Here is a 19,012-nt window from a genome sequence, read left to right as displayed (position 1 = left end):
GATTTTTTTTTCACATCTACAACTAGAATACAAAAAAAAATGTTGAGGGGAAAATAATGAGTTAACACAATAATAATAATGAGCCAATAACACATGTAGTCCTTGGCACATTGCAAACACTCACTAGATGCTAAGTGATGTGATGATGATGATGATGATGATGATGATGATGACAGTGTCGATATAATGGCAATGATTCAGTTAGTTTTTCAGTGATCTTAGCTACAGAATCTATGGCTGAGTTTGAGCCAGAACTCTCCCTCACATACCCATATTAGTTCAATATAGACAAGTCATTAGACAAAAATGTGAAATACCATGAATCAAATCAGAGCATCAAGTGCAAAGCTGAAATCAGGGCCAGTTTTCTGGCTGCCATAATTTGTTCAGTACTCCACCCAATTTATATTGTGGAAAGTGCTCTCCTCTCACTGGTCTTAGTTTCAAGCTACATTTGGAGAATCATGATTTTGATTCCTAATGAATTCATAATGTTATCTAATGAGAGGGTTGTTAATCTCTGGCCTCAGGCTTTGATACCTCTTGTCAACCATATATTTTCCTTCACCTTTAAACATTGTTATTCTACCCTGGAAAACAGGAAAATTCAACTCCCACATATTAGCACACTTCAATCCTGGCTTTTCTTTCTTTTCCCCCTCCCTCTCATTCATTCCACAAACTTTATTGACCAACAAGTGTTGACAATTCCTGACATGGTAGGCATTTTGCTAATTGCTGGAAACAATAACAAACAGTACTTCAATTTCTGAGCTTGTCTTTGACCTTCATACTCTCTCTCTGTTTCATTTCCATTCATAGGACTGATTTTGTCTTTGGATTATTTGAACTGTTTGGTTAAACATCTTGTTACTTCAGACCAAGGCAAAACAACTGACTCACATAAACAAATAGCTCCACTTGGGATTTTTTTTTTCTACCCATATCTCAATTAATTACCAAGTTCACATGCGTGATTGTTCACACTGCCTTTCAGGTTTTGGCATCTGCTTCCCTGTTTAATCTTTTCAACTTCACTTACATACTCTATAAACCACTAAATCAAAACTACTAATCTCTTTTTAGAACTGGATCTCCAAGTTTACACTTCAACTTTATTCTGCTTAACTTCCTTTAAAACTAAGTCCATGTATCTCTAAAAAACACATAGAACTTGAAATAGGCAACAGCAGTAGAGATTTAGATTAGATAAATGAAAGATCTGGAAGTATGACACTCTTAAATCAATTCGAATGGGAGGTTGCAAAATCACTGCTGAAAGTGATGGTTTGGGATAGTTTCATTATTATGTATTTGAATACAAGGACATGAATTAGATAAACTCGTTTCTAGGCCTATTTTTAGAAGAAACATCAGTTTAAAATTTATATAATTATTAGCATATGGGTTGATTTTCTTGGCATAAACATGAAATGTTACCAAACCATCACAAAATAAGTTACTTCTTATAAAGTGTTTGTTGAAGCCATATTAAATCTTCACCAGAAAACTTTTGTATTTGAGAAAATGGCATCATTTAGAAAATTTGATTCTTCTTTTAAAATCACATTTTCCCATTAATAGCACGGGTGACAATTTTAATTTTTTTAAAGAACGCCCATTTTTTTTCCTGCAAAGTAACTTTGTGTAGGACGTGTTCATACTTTCTTTTTTAAGATTTATTTATTTGTTTGAAAGTCAGAGTTATGGGGGCAGAAGACACATAAAGAGAGGTTCTCCATCTGCTGGTTGGCTCACCAAATGGCTGCACCGGCCAGGGCTGGGCCAGGCTGAAGCCAGGAGCTTCATCCGGGTCTCCCATGTGGGTCAGGGGCCGAAGCACTTCACCTTCTGCTGCTTTCACACGCATATTAGCTGGGATCTGGATAGGAAGTGGAACAGCCAGCCCTTGAACCAGAGCCCATATGGGATGCTGGCATTGCAGGTGGCAGCTTAACCCATTATCCTAATAATGCTGGCCCTGGACATGTTCAAATTTCACCATGAATAATTAGCATTTGAGAGCAAGATGAAATGCTATAAAGATATCTCAGTTATGAATCAGGTCCTGTGATTCCAATGTCATCTCCCCTGGCCAGCAGCATGACCTTGGACAGGTCACCTTTGAGTGCCATTTCTCAGCTTCCTTGTTGGCAAGGGCAGTGTTGGAAGAGGTGATCTCTTACTTTCTTTCCGCTCCTGAGACTCTCTTCAGGGATTTTGTTAGATCATAATTGAGTAAGTTAGTACTTTATCTTTAACATGCTTTAAAAGTTAAATATTCTTTTCCTCATATTTAAAAAGTTTTAACATAACTTAAATTTCAGGTGAATAGTTAAAATTTATCAACAGAAGTTATTATCACATAGAACTTAATGCTAATGGTCTGTGTATACTATAGAAAAGCTTATGAAGAATACACTTGATTTCTCATTGTCAAACTGTCAAAATAGCTATTCGTTTTTCAGTTTCTGTATTTTAGATTCATTTAATAGGTTTGGAAACAGCCACAAATATTTGCTCCCTTTACATCTCATTTCATGTTATTTTGATTAAATAATGAATTTCATTTTAAGTATTAAAATATAACTTAAGTTGTACATTATAAGTCCAAGCTGTTTCAGTCATCATTAATTTTCTCACCAGCTATGTTGCACATTGAAACATTTAAGATATCTTAAGAAGACTGTAGTCTAGTGGAAAGGTGATTTTATGATTACATGAAGTGTAGACACATAATTAGTTTTCACATGATTGTGGTGATTTCTGGCTGTCTTAAAATAGCAATAATGAGTGTCACTTTCATTGAGATTTGCTTCAATTATTCAAAATATTTGCATAAAATAGGACCTAAATAGTTAGTCTAGAAAAATTAACATAAATGAATCCAATTCTAATGTTTAAATTTCTGAAACTCATATTAAGTATTAGGGAAGAAATCATTTCTGAAATTTCATGTTTACTTTCTTTTAAATGAAACTTCTAAGCTGTACATTACCAGCTTGATGTGTGATTGAAACTGATTTAAGCAAAAATTAAGGCATTCAAACTTCCTACTGTCAAATGAGACACAAAATATTTTGCAGATTCATTATTAAGAAAGAGTCACTCTAATGCTGTTTACTCTCCTTGCTGGCCAAAGAAGTATAGGGATGGGGAAGTAATTCATTTACACTTCACATACTTATGCGTGAAAAAAATGTATTTGCTTCATTTTATATCATGTAGTAGAAAAACAGGTCTTAGAGACTGATGAATAAATAAGTTAAGGTTAAAAGAGATCAACATAGAATCATACTTTATGAAAAATAGAGTAAATCCTATAGGGAGCCTATTTTAGAATTCACACTGCTAGAGAACTTAAGTCACAGTTTTCTACTTACTAAACATTTTCCACCTCGAATCTCATGGCTTAGCAGTAAAACCTAGGAAGTCTCCAATTCGGTGCAAGATGCTAACATTTAACTCAGTCTTTCTGTCTCTTCAAAGATTACCTCAAAGCAGAAAGATAGTCCAGAGTGTCTTACCTAGACAACGGGGAGCTGTAACACCAAGGCGTGACACTGTTCAACACTCAGGCTAGGAAAGAAGTCCGTCTCCGAGAGTTTCTCCAAAATATAAGTTCACATTTCGTGGTTGAGATCATGGCTCTATTCTAAGCAGTTGCACGCAGTGTGTGATTCTAACAAAAACACCCTCCGCAGCTGGAGGGAGCCTTAGCTAAAGCAGGATCCTGTCAAGGCGTTCCTGGTGACTTCTGTCTACTAAATTCAGACTGATGTTTTGCGAAAGGGGCCTCCACAACCAGGCCCAGATTGCCTGGAAAGTATTTCCTGCCTCTGAGGAGTGTGCATGTGAGAAAGACTGCATGAGGGAGGGAGGGGGGAGAGCAGAGCCGCCTGGGCGTTTTAGGAGTTCTGATTTTACGCAGAACTGGAATGAGTTTGTCAAAGCTCTTGAGGTGATTAGCTGGAGAGTCATAAAGTCCTACAGCTTTTTCTATCCCATACTGCTTATGAGAAACACACACACACACACACACACACACACACAGAGAGAGAGAGAGAGAGAAGGAAAACAGTGCTGTGCCTGTCCACAACCTTTCCACTATATTAAATGTATATCCACAGTTTAGTCAAAATACTCTTGTTAGCTCTCGTCTAAAAAGATCTTTCAAGAGAGCAGGATGAATGAGAGTTTTTAATGGCACAATTCTTCCACGTTTTTAAGGTCTTTCTGTGACGTCCTTTAAAGTTCTCAATGCTGCAATATTACATTCTGTGCCCAAGAAAATCTGCATATAAAATCCCAAGAATCCAGTAAATATAATATTTTTTTCAAGACCTCTGCAAATCCAACTATCTTTCACAGAATTCAAGTAGTTTGGGTTATGACATATGCGGCATTACCTCTGGTCAGAATCCTCCAGTCACACAAATCCAGGGCTGGAAAAGCAGAAGGCAGACTCCATCTTGATCATATTAGAGTCTTGCTGACATTGAACACTTACTTGCAACTGCTTCCATCTAGTGCAACACAGTCCCTGAATAATTTCTCCAAAGCAATTCACAGTGTCTGCATCCTTCATCCGACACAAATTTTGTGAACTCTCATCTGTTTATCTTTTCTGCTTTCTTGTGCCTCCACTGAAGGACTTCCTCTTAGCTGCTCCAGCCTGGGAACTTGGACTACCATTTGGTTTTGATTAAAACCAGACAGCTAACTCTGGAGAATTTAGGGAATAAGCTAATGGAAACTGCAAGTATGGCTTTAATTAGTGCATCAATTAATAATAGATGTTAGCTTCCCTTTATAATAAGATGTCACAAATACAAATACAGAGGAAGCGTGAGTCATTTCAGGAAAGAGGTTACACTGATTCTCATTCCTTTATGATGCAGAATTCTCCTTAGGGAAAGTGGAAAGAAAGAAGAGGGATGTGGCCTTGGGATATCCAGGTTATGCGGAGGCCAGTGGAGTGGCCTCATTGTTTATACCAGAGAAGCAGGAAACAGCATCTCTGAGTTTAATTATCTTGTATGGTTGAAATTGCTCAGCAATGCCTCCCTTTACTTTATTTACAATCCATGAGTTCTATTGCTCTTCTGACATAGCATTTTTCTCAGCAATTAGTGATCAAATTACTCTAATTCTTGGGTCTGCATGTTCGTTGCAAATTTTTAGAGTTTCTCAATAGTGGGAGGCATTACAACTAATTCCAATTCCAATGTGATAAAGAGCATCATAGAAAGGAGTACAAGAAATATCAATCCTGTTTGCCCTATGATCTATCCTGTTCTCTGAAATTGCAAGTAGTTTTCATTTCTCTCTTTTATTCTCAGTCGACTCTAAGCTTTATAAAGACTGGCAGATACTTACTTGACTGTCTCTGTTAGTGTTCTTTGACAATACGGGGTTGGTGATGACTCAAGGAAGTATGATGTTGTACAGGGAATTTCAAACTGTTCATGGAAAATGAAAATGAAAATTTTTGATTTGATGCAAAAATGTTGATACCCATGGATAGTCTTTATAAGATGCATTTTCCATGAACTTTTTGAAGACTCCCAATTGTTACTATTTATCGTCATACTAGATAGTTAAAAGCATCTAAAAATACAAGTTCTATGCTTGAGTCTGAAGATAAAAAATATTCAAGGAAAACATATGGAGGAAGAATTTTTTAGAAGTTTAGATACAAACTTTACTGATTTAAAAATGAACATTCAGATTCCTTATTAGTTTTTATTTATTTTTGAGGCAGACACACACACACACACAGATACAGAGACAGACAGAGACAGAGACAGAGAAAGGAGGGAAGAGAGCTATAGACAGAAGAGCGCTCCCATCTGCTGGTTCACTCCTCAAATGCCACCCCCAATGGCTGGATATGGGAGACAGAACAGTCCAGATCTCCTAGGTGAGTGGCAGGAATCCCATTACTTGGCTCATCTTCACTGCCTCCCAGGGCCTTCACGAATGGGAAGCTGGAGTAAGGAGTTAGAGCAGGGAATCAAATCCGGGTACTCTAATGTGGGAACTGAGTGTCTTAGTCTTTATGCTAAATGCCTACATGTCCATTAATTTAACCATGAACATACACCAAGAAGGAAGTCTATTATTTATTAACTTCTTTAAACAGTATGTAAATTCACATTCACAGCACTTCCCATCACACCATGACCATTTTAGTCTTCCTAAACTTCGTATTTTTTAAGTATTAGGGAGCAATTTTCTCACAGTTAAAAGATGGAAAATGCCCAACTTCATATTGGAAAGCCATGTCTTCTAACTCTCAAGTTATATATATGTCTGACTTGTTTTTCTCTACAAACTGCCTCCTTTAACTTGCAGTGAATTACTGTGTGAAAATAGGATGACTTCTTAAATTCTGAGTCTCAGAATTCTCTTTAAAAATAGAGATAATTTCACATAACTCACAGATTGGAAACCAGGATTAAATTTATATACACAAATATTTACATTTATTTTTCTAAAGCAAACACTGGAGCAGAAAGGAATGAGAACTGATATAGCCTCTTTCCTAAAATAATTTGTATATCTTTGGTTTTATCTCTGTCTCTGCACTAGCTCTTCTGGTAGAGTGGCTGATCTATATTATATTGGCACCTTACTAATTTTTCATAGCTCAAATCTCCTTGTGAAAACCATAAATTCACATGTCACCTGGTCATCATAATTTGGCTTTGTTTCTGTTGACCTGGGCCTGAAGAAACAAAGACCTGTTTACACCCATTTACAAAATGCCTTCTTAGATATCCAGGCACCATGATTAGATTTTTTCCTTAACATGCTCTTCTCTAGATAAATAAGATGTTATGCATGTTTTCTTCTGTATTAGAAACATTACTTCCTAAATCTTCAATCACTTATTTATTTCTCATCCTCAGTTTCCTGACTCCAAACAAATTATAAAACTTGTAAGGGCACTCCAACATATTTGTGGAAAACAGAATTTAAAAATAAATTTATTTTGATGCAAAAACTTCTTAAGTCTATGGATATAATGAATCTTTAGAAAGTTAGCAGAAAATGTATATTATGAAAAAACTGCAATTTTCAATTTTTGCATCAATTAAATGTATCTTTTAATTCCATTTTCCATGAAGTATATGATGTACTCTCATGTTTTGTCACACAGGTCTAATCAAATATGAATATAAAGAGTAATATTGAGATTATTTTCTAAATATTTAAAATCATGTCAAGAACATAGAAAGGGTTCAAAATACTTGTCCCTTTCATTTTTGAGAGGCAGCTATTTAAATAGCTTAGTCCCTAAATGTTTGTCTATTGCTCTACACTAAATCAACTGATAAAATATGGCTTAGAGGCAGTTAAAGACTTGAAAGATAGGAGTCTGGCTTTAAAATTAAACACTGTGATACTACAAATTACTTAACCCAGGTATGGTTTAGTTTTAGCCTCTGTAACTAAGACTTTTCAAAACTAGAGAAACTAGTCCATGTAAAGCTTGTCCATTGATGGCTGGTGTCAGTCATTGTTTGCTATTTTTAGCACTTAAACAGTTGTCTTCTTTGATCTTTAAATTGCTGTTTTGAATGGTCTCTTTATCAATGTATATATTATTGACATATCTATATATGAGTCAAACTCCTAGTTAAAGGTGTAAGTTTGGAATAATTATATTGGTAGAATAATTATGTATTTTTGTGGACAAAAAAGAACAGTAGAACTAAACATTATTTTGAAGATCCACTGCCTTCCCATGTATTATTAACTAAATAAACAATAGCTATGATAGTTTCTACAGTCACTCTTCTGTCATTTTCAGGAAATTTGAATCTGGACTTCTTTTACAGAATTGTTCAATGACTCTGATGTAGTCTAATAATCCTTTTACTCTAGAAAGATCTATCCTTTGAAAAGTACTATTTTGTTCTTTAATGAATTGAGTAGCAAATATTAATTCAGTACCCATTCAACATTTGTGATAAGGGGAAATTTTTCATTTTTCATTTTTGTGAATAGATTCATAATAGCAGTGAATTTGAATTTAATATATACAGAATAAATGCCTGTAATATACTTTAGAACTGTTCATATGTGTGCAGTTAGTGTAACAAATGTAGGAATATTTTGTTCATGAAAATTAATCCTCCAAAAATCTCTAACAATTTCGCTTATAATTTACTCAAGTAACATATTTGTGTGTGTCAAAGTAACAAAAAATAAGTTGTTTGACAGAATTTCTGGATAATTTTTCATTAACTTTTAGATATACTTTCTTCAAATGATGTCATTTTACATAAATGCCCATGCAGAAATCAAAACATACAACTTTGTAGTTTAATAATCTTCATTGCCTTAATAGTTTTCTGATCAAGTTTGTCAGAATTTTAACACTCCAATTTGCTAATCATCTGGTACTCATCTGGAAGAATTACTAAAGGAACACACTTATATATTTTATGTTAACAAAAGTAGCAAAATCATATTAGCTCTCCAAAACCAATGATATATACTTCTTGGAATATTATGTTCACTTCTCCCATCCTTTAAAATAATTGTTATCTAAGAATATAAATGAGGGGCTGGCACTGTGGCACAGCAGGTAAGGCTACTGCCTGCAGCACTAGCAGCCCAAATAGGCGCCAGTTGAGACCCGGTTGTTCCACTTCTGATCCAGCTCCCTGCTAATGCACCTGGGAAAGCAGTGAAGGCCACGTGGAAGACTCATAAGAGGCTACTGGCTCCTGGTTTTCACCTGACTCAGCCCTGGCCCTTAGGAGCATCTGGGTAATGAATCAGCAGATGGAAGATAGATCTCTCTCTCTTTCTTTGCTTCTACCTCTCCGCCTTTCAAATGAATAAAATAAATCTTAAAAAAAGAATACAAATGAAAAATCATCTTGATAAATTTATAATTGCTTTGAAAAAATATAGCAAATAGTTATACGCATCTATTACATATACTGGATTACACAGTATTATAATATGTTTATGATATAAACACTAAAGTATATATGCTTTTAGAAGCTGATGGGGGGCCAGAACTGTGGCGTAGTGGGTAGGGCTGCCGCCTGCAGTGCTGGCATCCCATTGGGCCCTAGTTCTAATCCTGGCTGTTCCACTTCTGAACCAGCTCTCTGCTGTGGCCTGGGAAAGCAGTGGAAGATGGCTCATGTCCTTGGGCCCCTGTACCCACTTGGGAGACCCAGAAGAGGCTCCTGGCTCCTGGCTTTGGATCAGCACAGCTCTGGCCATTGTGGCCAACTGGGGAGTGAACCAGCAAATGGAAGACCTCTCTTTCTCTCTCTGCCTCTTCTTTTCTCTGTGTTACTCTGACTTTCAAATAAATAAATCTTAAAAAAAAAAAAGAAAGAAAGAAAAGAAAAGAAGAAGAAGCTGGTGAGTCTCCTTGGCTGTCCAACAGTTAGGATTTCCTCAGAAGCAGGAAGATTCCAAGCCATGCAAGGCTTTGTTTAGAAAGGTCAGCCAGACTCTTCCTGTGTCATGCAAAGATTGGTTCAATGTGAGAACTTGAGCTAAGTGCCTTAACTTAAGCCATATGCCACTCTCCAGTCACCCTTGTTTAATTTTACCTTGGTATTGTCTGAATTTTTTTTCCCTTGGCCAAAAACTCTTCCTATATTTTTAGGTATTAAAAAAAATTTCTCTTTTTGTGTCTGGCTTGGATTCCACATTCTCTCCAGCCCCAAATGGGGCTACCCATTCTACTCTGTACTCGCTTCTCTTCTAAGAAAAGAGGTGGAACTGTTCATCTCTAAACTCCTCAAATAGTGCTGATATCCCTTCTCCATGGCAACATCTCTGGTTCAATTAAATCTCTGCCCTCGTTAAATCTGCCCTTTGAGAATTATTCAACCTGGCTCTTATGCTATACTCTGCTGTGGAGTGCAGAACAATATTCTCAGCCTTCCCTTGTTGATGGGAGGGATGAGAGTTGTGAGCTTTCGAATAAAAATTTGAGAACTTGAAGAACTATGTTTTAATTTCTATTAAAATATCAAAATATGTTTATAATTTCCCTTTGAAATGAAACCATTTGAAATCCACAGATTTATACCAAATGAACATTCTTAGTATTGATCCACACATTCAAATACAATTTATTTGTTTACTATATCTGTGGCACTGTTCAAAGCACTTGGGGTGCAACATTAAACACAACCAAGTTCTGTAAGAATTTTGCCTTCATGGAGCTTAAATGGAAGGCAGGGATTGGTAACCAACAATAAGCATAATAAATGAGCCAATAGTCTCGTACATGGATAATTTCTAGAGAAAACAGAAAACGTAGAGAGTTGTTAAGAGTATGGTGAGAGAAGAGTGAGGGGTGATCATGTTAATAAAATTAAACAAGTGGCATCAGGGTAGACTTCACTAAGAATGTAACTTTTCAGTAATGATTTAAAAAATAGTGAGGGAGATGACCATATGGATATTTGTGATCACAAAGTTCCAGATAGATTTAACAGATAGTTCAAGTTCCAAGTATGTTCCTGGCAGAAGTATGTGTTAAAGGAACACACATACATATTTTGTATCTATTTTTCTGGTTTTAAATTTTTATTAATATAAAAATTATTATAAAAATTTTTATAATATAAAAACACACTTATATTTGATTTTACATGAATATCACATTATTCATTAAAATATCAATATAATTTAAGTATCAATATCACATTACCTCTCCAAAATCAATTATACATGCTTATTGGAATATTGTGTTCATTGCTTCTCTTCACGGAAGGCTATCAGAGTCCTGTAACTTCTATGAAGAGCATATCTTGGTAAATTTGAAATTGTTTTGAAAATTAATATAGCAAATGGTAAAAAATGTTATATTTAGGTTTATCACAAATGAATATATTGGTGCAGACACTAGAGACCATATGTTCTTAAAGTCTGATGAAGCTTGTTGCTTGTCCTTTGGACTAGGATCCCCTAAGAAGCATAAAGGCTGCGAATTGAAGGAATTGCGAGGGAATCACTGTGCCAGGAATGGAAGGAGAGAGAACTAGAAGGTAAACTCAGAAGAGGAGCAGCTGACGTAAAAGCCTTATAGTTACTTTGGTTCTGACTCAGTTGAAAAGTGGAACCCTTACGAGATTTTGCACAAAGGAGTGCATGGAAATTAGTGGAAAATTAGGATGAAAGCAACATTGAAAGAACCTCTCAAAATGCATTTGGGAAGCCATTAGGAAACACCACTTATGCATGATTCCAGCTGCTGCCCGGAATGTGAACTTTATTTACCTCCACCCTTTGATCACATTTTGCCCAGATGAATAGCAAGAGGTTGTTGGACCCTTGTTTTATGGACATTTCCATTCTGTTTATATATCGTATTTGTTATCTTCTATCTATCACATTGCCTCTGTTCCTTGTTAGCATTCAAGATTGCATTTTTTTCTGTCTTCCTCAGAATACTGAATCAAAGCTGTATGTATCTGTTTCTCCTGAAATGTAATTCTTAAGACCCAAATAAAGTCCTTTTTGCTTTTGCAGTTTCTGAGTTTGGACTGACTGACAAGTGGCATGGTTTACTTTACATTTTAACAGGGTTACTCTGGCTTGCATAAAAATAAGGAGGAATTAACAGTCAAAGCAAGGAGACAAGTTAGGAGGCCACCATGGTAATCCAGGTAAGAGATGAATGATGGTTGCTCTAATGGAGGTACTGCAAAAGGCCAGATTTGATCCTTTTGCTGTTACTGTTGTATTTCATGCCATGAGTATTTCCAGAGGAACTGAATTTGCTATAGAAGAAGAATAGAGGAATCAAAGGCTTCATGAGAAACTGAAGGTTGAAACTGCCATCAACTAATAAAGAGGAACCTGGAGCTGAAACAAGTTTTGTGTGGTAGGGATCCGAATTTCAGTTTTGGAAAAGTTGGATTTTAGATGTCTGTTAAAGAAATATTAAAGAGGCCATTGGATGCATTAATTCAAGTTTGAAAGGCAGGTCTTGGCTGGAAAAATAAATTTGGAGTATATGTGTGTGTGTGTGTGTGTAATTTAAAGTACAGGAATCAATGACATCACTAAGAGAATAAGTGTAATTAGAACAAGCAATGGACAGAGAACTAATTGGCTACCAGACTGAACAAAATGGAGATCACTGTTGGTAAAGACAAACAAATTCAGAGTCTTACGAACAAAAGCCTGATTAGCATAGCTTAAAAGAGAACAGAAATTGGAGACACAAGTAGAGTTAACCTTTTTGAAGAGTTTGTTATGCAAGGGAGTAAATAATTGGCAAGGTGGCTGTTTGGAACCATGAGATACTCTTACTAAGATTGAAAAATGCAGTATGTTTGCACTTTTTTTGTTGTTGTTGTTATTTTGAAACCAAAAGGGTACTTCCAAAAAGAGGAAAAAATGATGTGAAGAACAAAGTGGAGAAACATTAGAGTGAACTGTTGATTAGGGAGAGGAGATGGGGTCTAGTGTATAGGTACTGATTTTAAGAAGGGGTATGACACATATGAAAACTTTATTGGATATAAGACATCATGAATCAGTTAGTCACTCAGTTAACCCCAGCTAGCCACCATATACTTTTCACCTTTACTGTACTTAAATCACTGTTTTATTGTTCCTAGTCATATATGAGGGGAATTCAAAAAATGAATGGGAAAATGGAATTAAAAATTTAGCTTATTTTGGTGTGAAGAGTTTTGAAATCTATGCATAGTTTTTCCAGAATATGCATTTTCCAAGAACTTTTGGAAAATCCTCATGTTTTATTTTTTATTTTTTATTTTTTTTATTTTTTTTATTTTTGACAGGCAGAGTGGACAGTGAGAGAGAGAGACAGAGAGAGAAAGGTCTTCCTCCGCCGTTGGTTCACCCTCCAATGGCCGCCGCTGCAGCCGGCACACCGCACTGATCCGATGGCAGGAGCCAGGATCCAGGTGCTTTTCCTGGTCTCCCATGGGGTGCAGGGCCCAAGCACCTGGGCCATCCTCCACTGCACTCCCTGGCCACAGCAGAGGGCTGGCCTGGAAGAGGGGCAACCGGGACAGAATCCGGCGCCCCGACCGGGACTAGAACCCGGTGTGCCGGCGCCGCAAGACAGAGGATTAGCCTATTGAGCCACGGCGCCGGCCTGGAAAATCCTGTTTTAAAATTTACACCCAAATAATATTGACACCTAAATAATATGTAAGGAATAAAGAAAATGCTTTTCTGTATGATTCTTTGTATAATCCCAACTCTTGGCTTTCTCTGAGTGTAACCTGCTGCAGCAGGATGCAATATAAGCTTTCTCCTCCTTGTGCTCCAGGTCCACCTCCTACAGCTGCAAAGAAAGGCCTTCCTTTTGCACGACTCTAATCATCAGGGAAGGTTTCTATCCTTCCAGCCATCTGTTGATTTTGGAATTTCTCACTTGCATTTTAATAGCTTTATTGAGATACAAATAATAAAGTTTACATATTTAAAGTACATACTTTGATTATTTTTGACACTTGCACATACCCATGATTCTACTGCAATAAAATGAACAGACTCATTGCCTCCAAGTTTTCCTGTGTTCTTTGTCATCCCTCCTTATTTCTTTGTCTACTTTTGTTCCCATGTAACCCCTGACCTACTTCTGTCACTGCAGATTAAATTTTCTAGAAACTTATGCACAAGAAATCATATGCATATATATTTTTCTGGTTTCTCTTAGTATAATTATTTTTGAGACCCAATTTCTAATGTTGTATACATCAGTAGTCCATTTCTTTTTATTGCTGAGTCATATTCCTCTGTAGGGATATGCCTCAGTGTGTTTATCCATTCATCTATTGATGGATGTTTGCTGTAGCATGACTGAGACAAAGTTTTTTGGCCATCACAAATAAAACTGCTATGAGCAAGCCCTGTAGGTCTCTGTATGCCTGTGCATTTTAATTTCCTTGTGGAGATAACCTAGGAGTGAGTGACAGGATTATTTATTTATTTAAAGATTTATTTATTTATTTGAAAGAGTTACAGAGAGACGGAGAGATGGAAAGAAAGAGATCATCTATCTGCAGGTTCATTTCCATTTGGCTGGAATGTTCAGCACTGGGCCAGCCCAGAGCCAGGAGCCAGGAGCTTCATCCAGATCTCCCATGGGGGTGGCAGAGGCCCAAGCACTCGGTCCATTTTCTGGCTCTTTTCCCAGGCCATTAGCAGGAATTGGAAGTGGAGCAGCTGGGACTCGAACTGGTGCCCATAAGGGATGCTGGTATCACAGGTGGCAGCTTTACCCACTATCCACAATGAGGCAAGGCCATTTAATAGGCATAGTTTTAACCTTTCAGAAACAGTTTTCCGAAGTGGACACACTTGGGGCTGGCGCTGTGGCATAGTGGCTAAAGCTGCCGCCTCCAGGGTCAGCATCCCATATGGTCACTGGTTCAAGTCCCGGCTGCTCCACTTTCAATACTGCTCTCTGCTATGGCCAGGGAAAGCCGTAGAAGATGGCCCAAGTCCTTGGAGTCTGGCTCCTGCCTTGGGATTGGCCCAGCTCCAGCTGTTGTGGTCATTTAGAGTGAACCAGTGGATGATTTCTCTTTCTCTCTCTCTGTAACTTTGCCTTTCAAATAAAAAAATTTTTTTTAAACACAAGTATTTATTTTTTAAAAAGTAAATCTTTAAAAACAAAAACAAAAAAAAAAGCACAGCAAAGTGAATACACCAATTGTATTTCCACCAGTAATTTCTGAGAATTTTAATTGTTCTACATGTAAGACAATGCTTGGTGTGATTCATTATAATAGAGTGTGTTTATACCTCATTATGCTTAATTAACACTTCCTGATGATTAATAATGTTGAGAATCTTTCTATATGCTTATTTATCCTCAGTCTACAGTTTTCTTTCTGTTTTCCCTTAGAGAGCAGAGCTAGATTGAACACACTGTGAGAAAACAGCAAGCAAGCAGGTCAGGTAAAGGATGACTCATGTTGTATCAGTCCCTCTGATGGAGTGCTTATGCAAAATTTTTAGAGACTGGGTTGTTGATTGACTTATGATTCAGTTGTGGGAGACCTTCTGTGTTTTCCATGTGAGTCCTTTATCAGGTGATTTGTAAGCATTTTCTACTAGTTTAATTGCTTTTCTTTTCATTTTATTAACAGTGCCTTTCGCAGAACGGAAGTTCTTAATTGTGATAAATGAAATAATTATCAGGTTTTTTTTTTCTTTCATGGATTGAATTTCTGGTCTTATGGCAAAGAAATCTTTGCCTAATCTAAGATCACGAAGAATTTTAAGTTTTATGCTATAAGTTTTAGAGTTTTAGTTTTTCCTTTTAGGTTCTACAGAATTTTTAGAGTTAATATTTATTACAGTTAGAGTATGGATTAAAGTTCTTTTTGTTTAATATGGATATCCAATTGTTCTAGAACTATTTGTGAAGATCTTCTCTACATGGAAGTGACTATGTACATTTAACAGACATAAATCAAATAAGTATAGCTCTATTCATAGACTTTATTTTATTCTGTTGACCTATTTGTCTATCTCTCATGCAATACCACATTGTATCAATTAGTGTACCATTACAAAGAGTTTTGAATCATGTAACTATTCTAGCTCTCTTCTTTTTCAAAATCATTTTGGATCATCTAGGATGACTTCATAAATCTATGAATCTTAAAATCTGCATGTCCATTTCTGCAAAAAACCTTACTGGAATTTTAATCATACACTATTTAGATCAACTGAAGCAGAATTCATATCTGATAATATTGAGTCTTATGTTCCATGAGTACAATGTATTTCTTCTTTTATTTAGTTTTTTATTTTCCCAGTAGTGTTTTCTACTTTTCATGGTTCAGTCTTGTGTTTTTTTGTCATAGTATCTAGTATTTTATACTTTCGATGCTGTTATAAATGTTATTTTAAAAAATTTTCATTTCCAAGTGTTTATTACTATTGCATAGAAATATAATTTTTAATACTGATTAGTTAGTATCTTGCAAACTTCCAAAACTTACTGACAAGTTTCTTTAGCTTTTTAAAAATCTCTTAAATCTTCAATTTAGAAATCATGCTGTACAGGAATATAGTTTTACTTTTTTCCAATCTGAGTATCTCTTTTTTTTTTTATCTTTATTGTTGATGCTTTACTCCACAGACTAAAATCTAAACTATAATGTTGAATAACACAGGGGAAACTAGACATCTTTGCCTTGTCTTGGCTCTAAGGGAAAAGCATTAGATCTTTTGCATTAATTATGATATTAGCTGGGAGTTTTATGCCTATAGCCTTTATCAGGTTAAGGACATTCCCTTGATTTCAGTGATTCTCAACTAGGAGTGATTTTGTTTTCCAGGAGACATCTGGCAATATTAAGAGACATTTTTTGATTGCCACAATTGAGTACGAGTTGCAAAAAAAGATATTATAGTGCAGAGGACAGCTTCACACAACAAATAATTACCTGACAAAAAATATCAGTGACTTTGAGGTTGAGAGACCATGCTACACATCTAGCTTGCTAAGGTTTTTATTTTTGTTTGTTTCTTTGTTTTTTAAATCAAGAAAATATATTGGAATTAGTTTTTTTCAATCTGCATAAAATTTTTCTTTTTTATTGTTAATGTGATAAATTTCATTGAAAAATTTCAGATATTAAAATAGCCAAGCCTAAGCCGAGTACTTTTTGTCATGATACATGAAAGTACTTCAAAGCACTGTGTAAAAATGAAATTGGAAGTGAAACTTATTTTAGTGCAAAATTTTTAATCCATGCATTGTTGTTTTCATAATGCACATTTTCCATGAACTTTTCAAAGAGACCTTATTGAATTTAACTTGCTAATTTTAAAAAGAATTTTGGCATCTATTTTCAAAAGGAATAATGGTCCCCAGCCTCCTTGTTATCTTTGTTATTTGGCTTCTGCCATAGTTTCATTATGATCAGAGAATTACAATGAATACTTTGAATTCTTTTCAATCTATTGAGTTTTGTTTTATGGCCAGACATTTGGTCACTTTGGTAAGTACTTTGGAAAAGAATGAGTATTGCATTTTCTTGTAATGTTATAGATGATTTATCCAATCAAGATCCATAGAATTAAAGTGTTTTCACCATCATTCTGCCAAGCAGGTATGAAGTAACATCCATTATGCAAAAGATACAGAAATAACCTTACATATATTGCCTACCCTCAATGGATTCCCACTGAGCAATCTAATACTTTGCTAGAATAGAAATCAGCCTGATGCTAACATTTTAAAGCAGTATCCAGTTTCAACTGTACTTACCACAGGGGTAACCATTTATATACAAAATTAACATTAAGTAGGTATTATTCAGAACTTTGATGATTGAATTCACTCAAATTTTAAGTATCAGTATGTCAGCATCTGTGCCCTCATGTGCATGCAAAAGAAATCGTTATTTCACTTATAGATCATAAGTCTCCTTAGAAGTGTCATGTTAATCTTTAGAAGGTGGCAACTAAAACTAACAAAAGTTGAGCAATTGCTTCTCAACTACTGAAAAAAGTTCAATGTCCTATTCAATTTTCTACAGGACATATTCCCACGGATACAGTATCACTTCCACAGCATGGTCATGACTTTTTTTTTTTTTTTTTTTTTTTTTTTTTTTTGGATAGAACAGCACAACAACAGCATTTTCTTCCATGAGTTTCAATGACCAAGTTTCTATTCTATATCAAAAATAAAAATTAAAAAAATCTTAAAATGGAAGTTTTTGTGAAATTATATATGTCACTAACTTGGAGAAAAATACCTTGGGTAGAATGTAGTAAAAACTTGGCCAAAATTTAAATGTTAGAAAAATAGTTTGAAAGAGTTTTTGAAACATGTGTCAACAGGTATCTTCTTTCCTCAGGCTAGAAGGTTGAATTTCACTACCAAAACAATCCTATTGTGCAATAAAATATAGCACAATTTCCTCTATGTATATTATATACTTGTGGGCCAAATAGAGTACCGATTATAGTTGCCAAGTTCCTATGTAGATAAATGAATCACAGAAACCCAGTAGCTATTTCACTTGAGGCCTTGCTGAGCCGCAAGTTTTTTAATGAGTTAGAATAATATTTTGGGCCTTGAGTAGAAAGTGTGAACTATCAAAAAACACAGATATTTGACTTTAAAATTTAGGACAAAAACAAATCCACATGCAAAGTCGTTTGAGCAACAGACCCACTGAACTTGGAGATAGAACCCCTAAGGTGATGTTATCCATGACTATTTTCTTTGGGCTGTGCCGCAGTGATGTCAGTATGATGATACTAAAGTTTTTAAGAGAAGATTTTTCTGTCCCTACCAAGTATGTGTACAAGTTGTCTTAGCTTATGTCTGAACAGCCATGCTGAGATGATGATTTGCTTCTCTTCTGGACAGGAAGACATTAATTATGACACTGTTCCACAAAGAGAAAACAAAGCATGTAAAAAATAGATAAGCAAATGGGATATGTGAATCAGAAAAAATATTTTTAAAAATAAGTCAAGTAGTTTTGCTAGCATTAAGCTTTTTTAAAAATTCTCTTCAGAAAAAATATCAAATAGTAAATATTCTGAGTATGTTTTGTGCAAGGTACATTGCTGGGTGATTATAAACATAATTGCTAAGAATTGCCTTATAATCTGGTAATTTTTTAACAGATATTTACAAATGTATGGTACCCCATAAGCTTTGATTTTTGTTTTATTTCCCATTATAAATAAGGTAATTTTAATATTACCCTGTAGATTTTGAATACAAAGGCCTAATTCTAATTTTTTCTTTTCTGTAAGTGCTTCCCCAGATGATCCAAAACTTATACTTAGTTACTCCCTTCTCTATTAAAACGTGACTTGTGTTTAGGGAAGATTGTAAGAATTGCTACAACTTATACTTAGTTACTCCCTTCTCTATTAAAACATGACTTGTGTTTAGGGAAGATTGTAAGAATTGCTACAAGTGTAACCTTAAGATTGATCTCTTGCATTTAGAAATATCATTCTCCATTCTTGAGAGCTTCTGAATGGAAGA

At 35.5% G+C, this 19,012-nt stretch overlaps 1 protein-coding gene and 1 long non-coding RNA gene across 4 annotated transcripts in view; one reads left to right on the top strand and one right to left on the bottom strand.

Moving 5' to 3' along the window:
* The window catches only part of DLC1 (DLC1 Rho GTPase activating protein), a 517,566-nt gene that overhangs the window by 418,384 nt on the left and 80,170 nt on the right, over positions 1 to 19,012 (bottom strand). The window contains exon 1 of one of the 3 annotated variants that reach the window (XM_051832520.3): positions 4,410 to 5,407. The exons of 1 other annotated variant lie outside the window; for it this stretch is intronic. The gene's annotated coding sequence lies outside the window, so the exon portion shown is untranslated. Of the gene's footprint in view, positions 1 to 3,527; positions 3,977 to 4,409; positions 5,408 to 19,012 lie in introns of those variants that run through there. One more of the 3 variants, XM_008274052.5, reaches the window with a different exon arrangement.
* Positions 1,896 to 11,519, top strand: LOC138848495 (uncharacterized). Its single transcript, XR_011386331.2, has 2 exons — positions 1,896 to 2,238; positions 10,954 to 11,519. It is a non-coding gene; the product is annotated as an uncharacterized LOC138848495 (long non-coding RNA).

Source organism: Oryctolagus cuniculus, chromosome 2 (genome assembly GCF_051225735.1).
Source record: "Oryctolagus cuniculus isolate XC-2025 breed Fujian yellow rabbit chromosome 2, ASM5122573v1, whole genome shotgun sequence".
Lineage (NCBI taxonomy): Eukaryota > Metazoa > Chordata > Mammalia > Lagomorpha > Leporidae > Oryctolagus > Oryctolagus cuniculus.
This window is presented reverse-complemented; position numbering and strand designations above follow the sequence as displayed.